Source organism: Camarhynchus parvulus, chromosome 26 (assembly GCF_901933205.1).
Source record: "Camarhynchus parvulus chromosome 26, STF_HiC, whole genome shotgun sequence".
NCBI lineage: Eukaryota > Metazoa > Chordata > Aves > Passeriformes > Thraupidae > Camarhynchus > Camarhynchus parvulus.
In genome coordinates, this window is record NC_044596.1 from 6,520,902 (window position 1) to 6,529,625 (window position 8,724).

Sequence of the window (8,724 nt, forward strand, 5' to 3'; positions counted from 1 at the left end):
TTTGGGGCTTGGGGAAGGAGATGCCCCAGTCCTGCTGATGTTCAAGCAGGATGCATCTCATGGAAACTCCCTCTGCGGCCGAGGAGCAGCTCAGGTGTGTCACAGGACAGAGCTGGGAGCAGAGCCTGGCTGCAGGAAAAGCTGCTTTGCCTGGATGCAGCAGGTCCATGCACAGAGCCCTCACCCCTGTGCCCCGGGAGCTGGGGCTGCTGCAGGTGCCTCCCTGCCCTTCTGCAGGGCCCAGCCCACAGCTCCCGAGCTGCCCTAACGTACCTCAGCAGTGACCTGGTTTCCTTATCTTTGCCTGATTGCCTGCTCAGTTGAACAGGTTTGGCAGAGCTGGGACGGAGCTCCTGGTTCACCTCTGCAGGCTGGATGACATCCCCAGGTCGTGCCAGTGCCGGGCCCAGCCCAAAGCCACCAAACTGGTGCTGCTCCCCGCCCGGGACAGCCGGGGGTGAGGAGCCCTGCCCGGACAGGAACGGGAGCTGCTGTGGCTCAGCCACCGCCCCGATGGCTTTTTTATAGCAGCAGGTCCTTGCCCGAGCGGGGAATGCTGACAAACCCTGCGGTGGACACCTCCGAGCCGGCTCCTCGTGCCCCACCGCGCTGTGCGCCGGGCACGGGCGCTCTCCCGGCCCGCTTCCAGTCCTGATCCTCGTCCTGCGCCGGCTCCTGGGGCACCAGGCATTCCCTCAGCCCTAAAACACACCCACGCCAGCCCGGCTTCCCGTGTGCGGGGCAGGGAGGGGAGCCGGGCTTTGTGGAGGGTACAGAGAGGGGTGCCAGGGTCTCTGCAGGGCAAGGAGGGAGCCCAGGGGTTTGTGTGGGGAACACAGGGGGCCTGGGGCTTTGCCACCCTCTGCACATGGGCTGCGGGCCCTGCCGGGTGTGCGGCTGTGGCTGGAAGCGTCCCGAGCCAACCCCGTGCCCGCCCTGGCTCCAGCGCTCCCGGGCCGGGCAGGACAGCTCCGGGCAGACTGGGAGAGGGACAAGGAGCCCAAGGGTGGGCAGGGGAGCCCAGGAGCGGGCAGGGATGCTCAGGACAGGTAGGGGAGCCCAGGAGCAGGCAGGGATGCTCAGGACAGGGCAGGGATGCTCAGGACAGGCAGGGATGCTCAGGACAGGCAGGGGAGCCCAGGAGCGGGCAGGGATGCCCATTGCAGCCCTCGACCCGTGCCCGGTGCGCGGCGCAGCGGGGCCGCTGGAGGGCGACCGGCGCCCGGGAACGGGAACGAGAAGGTGAACGGGCCGGGGCCGCTCCCCGCCCGGCTCCGGCCCGGCCCGCTCCGTGCGAGACCGCTCTGGGCAGCGGCAGCACCGCAGCCGGGCCGGGACACGGGGCCCCGCCGCTGGGCTCCCGCACCGCGGGCAGCCCGCACCGAGGGGCGGATCCGTCACAGCGCATCCCGGCAGGATGGACACCCCATCGCAGGGCATCCCGCACCGCGCACCCCCATCGCAGGGAATCCCCGGCAAGCGTGGCTGCCCCCAAAAGCTGGGACCCACATTTCTGCCAGGAAAAGCCCCTTTGCCTTGGCGTGCCCTCAGCCTGAGCACCAGCTCCGGCCCGCGGTGCCGGCGGACACGGTTTGTTTGCACAGCGCACCCCTGGCTCTCCACTCCGCCGGCCAAGGAGCGCTTCAAGAACTGAGTGTTGCTGTGAAGAGTTTTCATGCTGCAGGTTCAGCACAAGCAAACACGCCGAGAGGCTGAGCTCTGCTCACCCCGCTTCCCTGGCCGCTAATTCCGCCTCGGCCACCGCCGCCGATAACCCCGGGGCGCCGCCCGGCGCCGCGCTCAGCCCGGCCCCGCCAGCCCGGGAGAGCCGCCCCGGCCTCCAGCAGCCCGTTAAAGGACCTGGGAAAATCCCTTTCAGGGCTATCATCATCTCTTTCGGGGTGAAGATAGTGAAGGAAGCACACAGAGGGCTAGGTTTGGAGGTTGTAACAATACGTGCTTCGGCTGCAGCTCTCTGCTTCCAGTTTGTACATCCTCCTGGCATGTATTTCCTGGGCACAAACTGGCCTGGTGCCCACATGCCATGGGCAGAGACCCCTCCAGAGCTCCTGGCTTGCCTCCCGGGATGGATCTGGTGCTGCCAGCCCCTGCAGCCAGGTGCCAGAAATGGGAAGGTGGTGCCTGTGGGCCATGAGCTGGTACAGGGGCAAACCCCAATAAACCCTGGTGACTGCAGGATGAAGAGCGCGGTCTCTGGGGTGTCCCGCAGGAACAGCTGCCCACAGCCAGGTTTTGGCCCAGGCACAGCACTCAGGGTGTTTAATGCAAGGTCACACAAATGGTGACAAAAGAGACCCAGACAGAGATACGGCCTGGCCGTGAGGGAGCAGCGGGCAGGGTTAGGGTTAGGGTTAGGGTTAGGGTTAGGGCCACTCTCTGCCCTACAGCCCACAGCCACTTCCTGGGAACCCCTGGGTGTGCAGCCTGCCCAGACCACGCTGAGCCTTCTGAAGGCACCAGGCTGGGGCAGCCCGTCCTTTCCGGGCACAGACAGAGGGACAGAGGCTGTGCCACAGCTGCCTCTCGTCCGCAGGAGCCTCACGGGCAGAGCGGCCTCGGCCGGGTGATTAATCTTTTGTCACAGAGGAATCGGGAGAAGCAGCAATTAATAAACCCTTGGCTGAGGCAGGAACACGGCTCTGCCGTTCCCCGCCCGTCCCTGCGGCCGCTCAGGATGTGCCGGCGGCCGGGCACGGGCGCAGCGCAGATGTTCCCCAGGGAACCAGGGTCAGGACTGTTTGACGAGGAGGAATCACCAGCGGGAGGATGTTTGTTTTTGTAGCAGCTGGATGTGTCTCGGGGAGGGATGGGAACGTCTTCTGTCACTCGTGGGCCTGGAGGAGGCTGGCAGGGCAGGGATAAAGCTCCTGACAAGTTTGGACTAGCAGGCGAGTTGATTAGCTGAGAGATGAAAATTCACAGCTCGGCTCTTGCAGCGGCCGTGAGCTGCCGGAGAGATGTTTATGGGAGGGGAGAGCCCCCCGTGCCCGCTGCCCCGGCGCTGCTGAGCCGGCGGTGCCCGAGGGTCCTGGCAGCGCTGGGCTGGGCAGGGCACCTCAGGACAGCAGCGGGTCCCCAGGGCAAGACATCCCTGGATGGGCACAGCACACACACTCATGGATGGGCACAGCACACGCACCCATGGATCCTCACAGTCACACACACCCATGGATGGGCACAGCCACGCACACCCATGGATGGGCACTGCACACACACCCATGGATCCTCACAGTCACACACACCCATGGATGGGCACTGCACACACACCCATGGATCCTCACAGTCACACACACCCATGGATGGGCACAGCCACGCACACCCATGGATGGGCACAGCACACACACCCATGGATGGGCACAGCACACACACCCATGGATGGGCACAGCCACGCACACCCATGGATCCTCACAGTCACACACACCCATGGATGGGCACAGCCACGCACACCCATGGATGGGCACAGCACACACACCCATGGATGGGCACAGTCACACACACCCATGGATGGGCACAGTGCACACACCCATGGATGGGCACAGCCACGCACACCCATGGATGGGCACAGCCACGCACACCCATGGATCCTCACAGTCACACACACCCATGGATGGGCACTGCACACACACCCATGGATGGGCACAGTGCACACACCCATGGATGGGCACAGCCACGCACACCCATGGATGGGCACAGCCACGCACACCCATGGATGGGCACAGCACACACACCCATGGATGGGCACAGCACACACACCCATGGATGGGCACAGTGCACACACCCATGGATCCTCACAGTCACACACACCCATGGATGGGCACAGCACACACACCCATGGATGGGCACAGCCACGCACACTCATGGATGGGCACTGCACACACACCCATGGATGGGCACAGCCACGCACACCCATGGATGGGCACAGCCACGCACACCCATGGATGGGCACAGCACACACACCCATGGATGGGCACAGCCACGCACACCCATGGATGGGCACAGTCACACACACCCATGGATGGGCACAGCACACACACCCATGGATGGGCACAGCCACGCACACCCATGGATGGGCACAGCCACGCACACCCATGGATCCTCACAGTCACACACACCCATGGATGGGCACAGCACACACACCCATGGATGGGCACAGTCACACACACCCATGGATGGGCACAGCCACGCACACCCATGGATGGGCACAGCACACACACCCATGGATGGGCACTGCACACACACCCATGGATCCTCACAGTCACACACACCCATGGATGGGCACAGCACACACACCCATGGATCCTCACAGTCACACACACCCATGGATGGGCACAGCACACACACCCATGGATGGGCACAGCACACACACCCATGGATGGGCACAGTCACACACACCCATGGATGGGCACAGCCACGCACACCCATGGATGGGCACAGCACATACACCCATGGATGGGCACAGCCACGCACACCCATGGATCCTCACAGTCACACACACCCATGGATGGGCACAGCACACACACCCATGGATGGGCACAGCCACGCACACCCATGGATGGGCACAGCCACGCACACTCATGGATGGGCACTGCACACACACCCATGGATGGGCACAGCCACGCACACCCATGGATGGGCACAGCCACGCTCATCCATAGATCTGCAGCGCTGGAAGCCGGAGCTGTGTGGGGACAGGCAGGGACAGGGGAAAGAAGGGGAGCTGGGGTAGCCTTGAGGGTGCCCCGACTCCTCCACAGGCCACCGTGGCCACCTGAACAGCACCACAGTAACCTGGACATGCCCCACGTCCCCCCGCCGCTGTGGGCACAGAGCTCTGGACAGCAGGCACTGCCCCGGGTGTTAATTTGAGGGGAGGGTGGCAAAGAAGCCTGGCCTGGCAAGTGCAGGCAGTGTCAGCTGAGAGCCCGGGCTGGGCTGTGTCTGATGGGACCGATTACCCGATGATAGACAGAGATAAATGTGTACAGCTGGAGGCAGAATAAATCGATGCTATATGTTGTATAATTGTCTTGAAAATAAGGTAATGCCGGGCTCTTGGAATGCTTTGATCTTATCAGAAAGACAAGGAATACACTAATGACTTTAATTAGACTTTGGGGATGAAATGAGTTTGGCCTCCTGGGTGAGCTGGTTTCTGGAATTGACCACTGGTGGGGATAGAAAGGCTTTAATCAGATTTAGGCTCTTTAATACCCACAATAGTGTGTGTCTGCATGTGTGATACAGACTTGCTGCCCAGGGTGTTTTGGTGGGGGCTCTGAAGGCTGCACGTGCTTGGGGTTCCAGTGCCGTTGAGAGCTGTTTTCAGTGCTCTTTTCCAGCTGAGTTTGAGCTCAGGAGAAGCTACTAGTTTTATTTATTGACTTCTAAGTTGAAAACAACTTGTCAAAAAGCAGTGGAAAGCTGGGAATCATTTAGTTTCCCAACAGCAGGATCATGGCAGCTGCTCCAGCAGCAAAGCAGCAGGCTGGTCATGTATTTAATTGTTAATCATTGCATATGCTGGCTACAGTGGAAGCAGGGGAAAGCTTCTTGTCTCTCCAGGAACAGATCTTTGTGTTGCCCCTGTGAACACTCCAACAAGCAGCGTTTAGTGCTCAGAGGGTGAGCAAGGTCTGACTCAGCCGTGACTCAGCGGGTGAAGCTGTGGCTCGTCCCCCAGCCCATGTGGAGAGGGGTGAGGATGTCCCAGCTCTCAGGGGGCTCTGCCTCTGCTCCTCCACACCTGTGCCAGGCCGTGACCCTGAGTGTCCCCTGAGCAGCCCCACACCAGCATCCCTGAGAGCCTGAGGGTTTGGCTGGGGCTTTTCAGAGCGTGCACCTGACGTTCTCTTGGTTATTTCCCAGCAGAACTGGAGTGCTTGCCTGGCAGCAGCAGCCCAGATGCTGACGCTGAACAAGCTGCAGTTATTCCTTCTGGGCTGTGTTTATGCCTTCCCTGCTCTAACTACAGACTTGGATTATTTTGGTCGGCTGACATTATCTGTTGTGCTTCCCTTATGTTAATTTGCTGTGCTTAGATGAGCTCCTGAAAAGGATTTAATAACAAGAGCGGCTGCCAATGAAAGCACAACCTTGCTCAGCAGTCCCTGCGCAGCCAAGCCCTCGGCACGCCGAGCCTCCAGGCGTGCTGTCACCTCCCTGGGAGCAGCTGAGGTTTCGTGCGAGCACAGGCAAGAGCACAGCGAGGTCAGCGCCTGCCCCCCAGGCACAGGGGGTGGGTCCCAGCCCTGCCAAGCCCTGAGCCCCCCAGGAGCGCCCCAGTGGTGCTGGAGACAGGCACAGCCCAGCTCAGCCTCATGCAGAGGGCACCAATATTTGGTGATTCTGGCCCAAATGGCAGGGCCGTGGCAGTGGCCCCCAGATTAGGGAGCAAGGGTGAGGCCCCTCCTTTCCCAGATCCCAGGGATGCCCATCGTGTATCCCTCATCCCAGAGGGGTGACCACACACCAGCGCGGTGGTCCCAGGGGAACACTCTCGTGGGTGTCACCCCACCAGCAGCGCTCTGGGGGGAGAGGAGGAGGCAGGAACAAGGGGAGCAAGGGCACGAGCTGCCAGGGACAGGCAGCTCCAGGGACTGTCCCCCCACAGCACCCCAGGATGTGAGATCCCCCGTGTGTGTGGGAAAGCTCCTCACCTCGGCACAAACACACACATGCTTAGTAACATAATCTCTTAAAAGCAAAATCCCAGAAATTCCTTTTTCTTCATGGAAAATGTTGCCTGGGGGAGAAGCTCATAATGAAGGATGAAAGCTTAATCCTTGAAGCAGAGCAGGACTGGGGGGGAAGAGTATAAACATGACAGTTGTTGCTCAGTGAGTCAGAAGAAAAGGTGGAGGGATGAAAGTTGTGGTGGGGCAGGAGGGTGAGGGCTGTGGGGATGGGCTGTGGGAGCCCAGCAGCGCTTCCTCCCTGCCCGGGTCATATCCATCATTCCAGTGCTGGCCCTGACTAATGCACAGGTGATCCTGGCAATTTCAGCAGCAGAAAAATGCTCTGTGCTCTGCTGAGTGAAGGTGGGAGAGCAAATGATGCTCTGTGCTCGTTTAATTCACTGCTGGGGACAGCCCTGGGTTACCGGCTGTCAGTATTAGCCACACTGGGAAGGAGCTTTAATCAACGTCAGGCACTGAGCATTATGAAATAAAGCACCAGTGTGTGTCAGATTGGTTTTTCCACATTTTCTGAGCTGTCAGCACGGACACTGTGACTGCTCAGAAGAAATGCACTGCAGGAAGCAGCTTTGCAGCCCTTGCTGCCATCCCTCAGTAACCACTACTCTAACCTGCCTTCTGCAAAGCCAGAGAAAACCTGTTTAAATCAAAGTTAAACCCTCTGCAGTGCTGCCCGATTGAAGCTGAACCTCCCTGCCAGCAGGCAGCAGGAGAAGCAGGGCAGTGGCAGGAGGAAAACACAGCTGGGGACAAGGACAAGGGGGTCGTGCACTGGTGGCCACATTTATGGTTTTGGGCTGATGGTTTGGGGCAGAAATGGGAATTTTCTATATTGGCTCGCAGGTCCCAGTGAGCCAGGCCAGGTCAGAGCCATTGCGTGTCCCAGGAGGTCCCCAAGACAGAAGTCTGTGAAAGGGGTTTTCCTTGCACAGCATCCCCAGTCTGAGAGGGCAAAACAAACAAATTCCACTTCTTTATTTTTAATTGGCAGTGGAGCAGCAGAGGTGGGGTTACACTCTCCAGAGCCCAACCTGCTCTGTCTTTGCTCACTGCACAGCAACGCTGTTTATGGACTCAGATTCCAACCTTCTCCTCTCTCGAGGCTGTGAAGATGTATTTCCTCTTGTGCCATTTCTCCTTCTGGCAAGCAGGCTCCCAGGTGGGTCTGGAAAATGTCAAAGTGGGAAATAAAGTTGTTCACTGCAAAAAAAAAAGAGAGAGAAAGAGAGAGAGAAGCAAATGGGAAAGACAAAAAGGAACAAGCCCCAGAGGCGCAGGGCAAGGTCTGCTGGGAGGAGAGTGAGGACTCACTGAGGTAGGATGGAATTCCCACCCTGTGCCACCTCTGCCCTGGGCCAGCTCTGGGCACCACAGCCCCGTCAGCACGGCTGAAGGCTCTGAACTTCTCATCCCTGGAGCAGGCTGAAAACACAGGGCAAGACAAAAAGAAATAAAAATAACCCAAAGCTGACCTCTCTGCAAAAGGACAGCAAGCAGCAGGCAGGCACCTGCTCTGGTGATGGGGTGCCCTGCACCACTTCTGCCCTAGGGACTCTCACCCTGCCCAGGCAGTGGGAACCCCAGGCACAGAGGTGACAAGTGACACCAGCACAGAGTGGCCAGGCTGCTGGGGCAGTGCCACCTCCACCTGCTGAGCTGCCTGGCCAGGAAAGCTCAGCCTGCACATGGTTCTGCTCGTGAGCCGGGGCAGAGCGGGCCGGGGCCGCCCGCAGCAGCACCAAGGCTGGGCACAGATGCTGCCGATTACAGAATTAGAGGAAAGCTGGGAGGTTTCTGCTGAAGACATTTTTCCATTCGTGAGGCCATGGGGTGGAGCGGGCGAGCGGGGGGGCAGCGCCTGCAGCAACAACAAAAGGCAGAGCAAGGGGGAGGGGAGCACGAGGGAGAGATTTTTGATTCATACACAAAAATTACCCAAACTTTATTGCCAGAATGTCTACATTTTTATGTGCTTAAGCACAGTGAGTTATGGAAATCTTAGAACAAT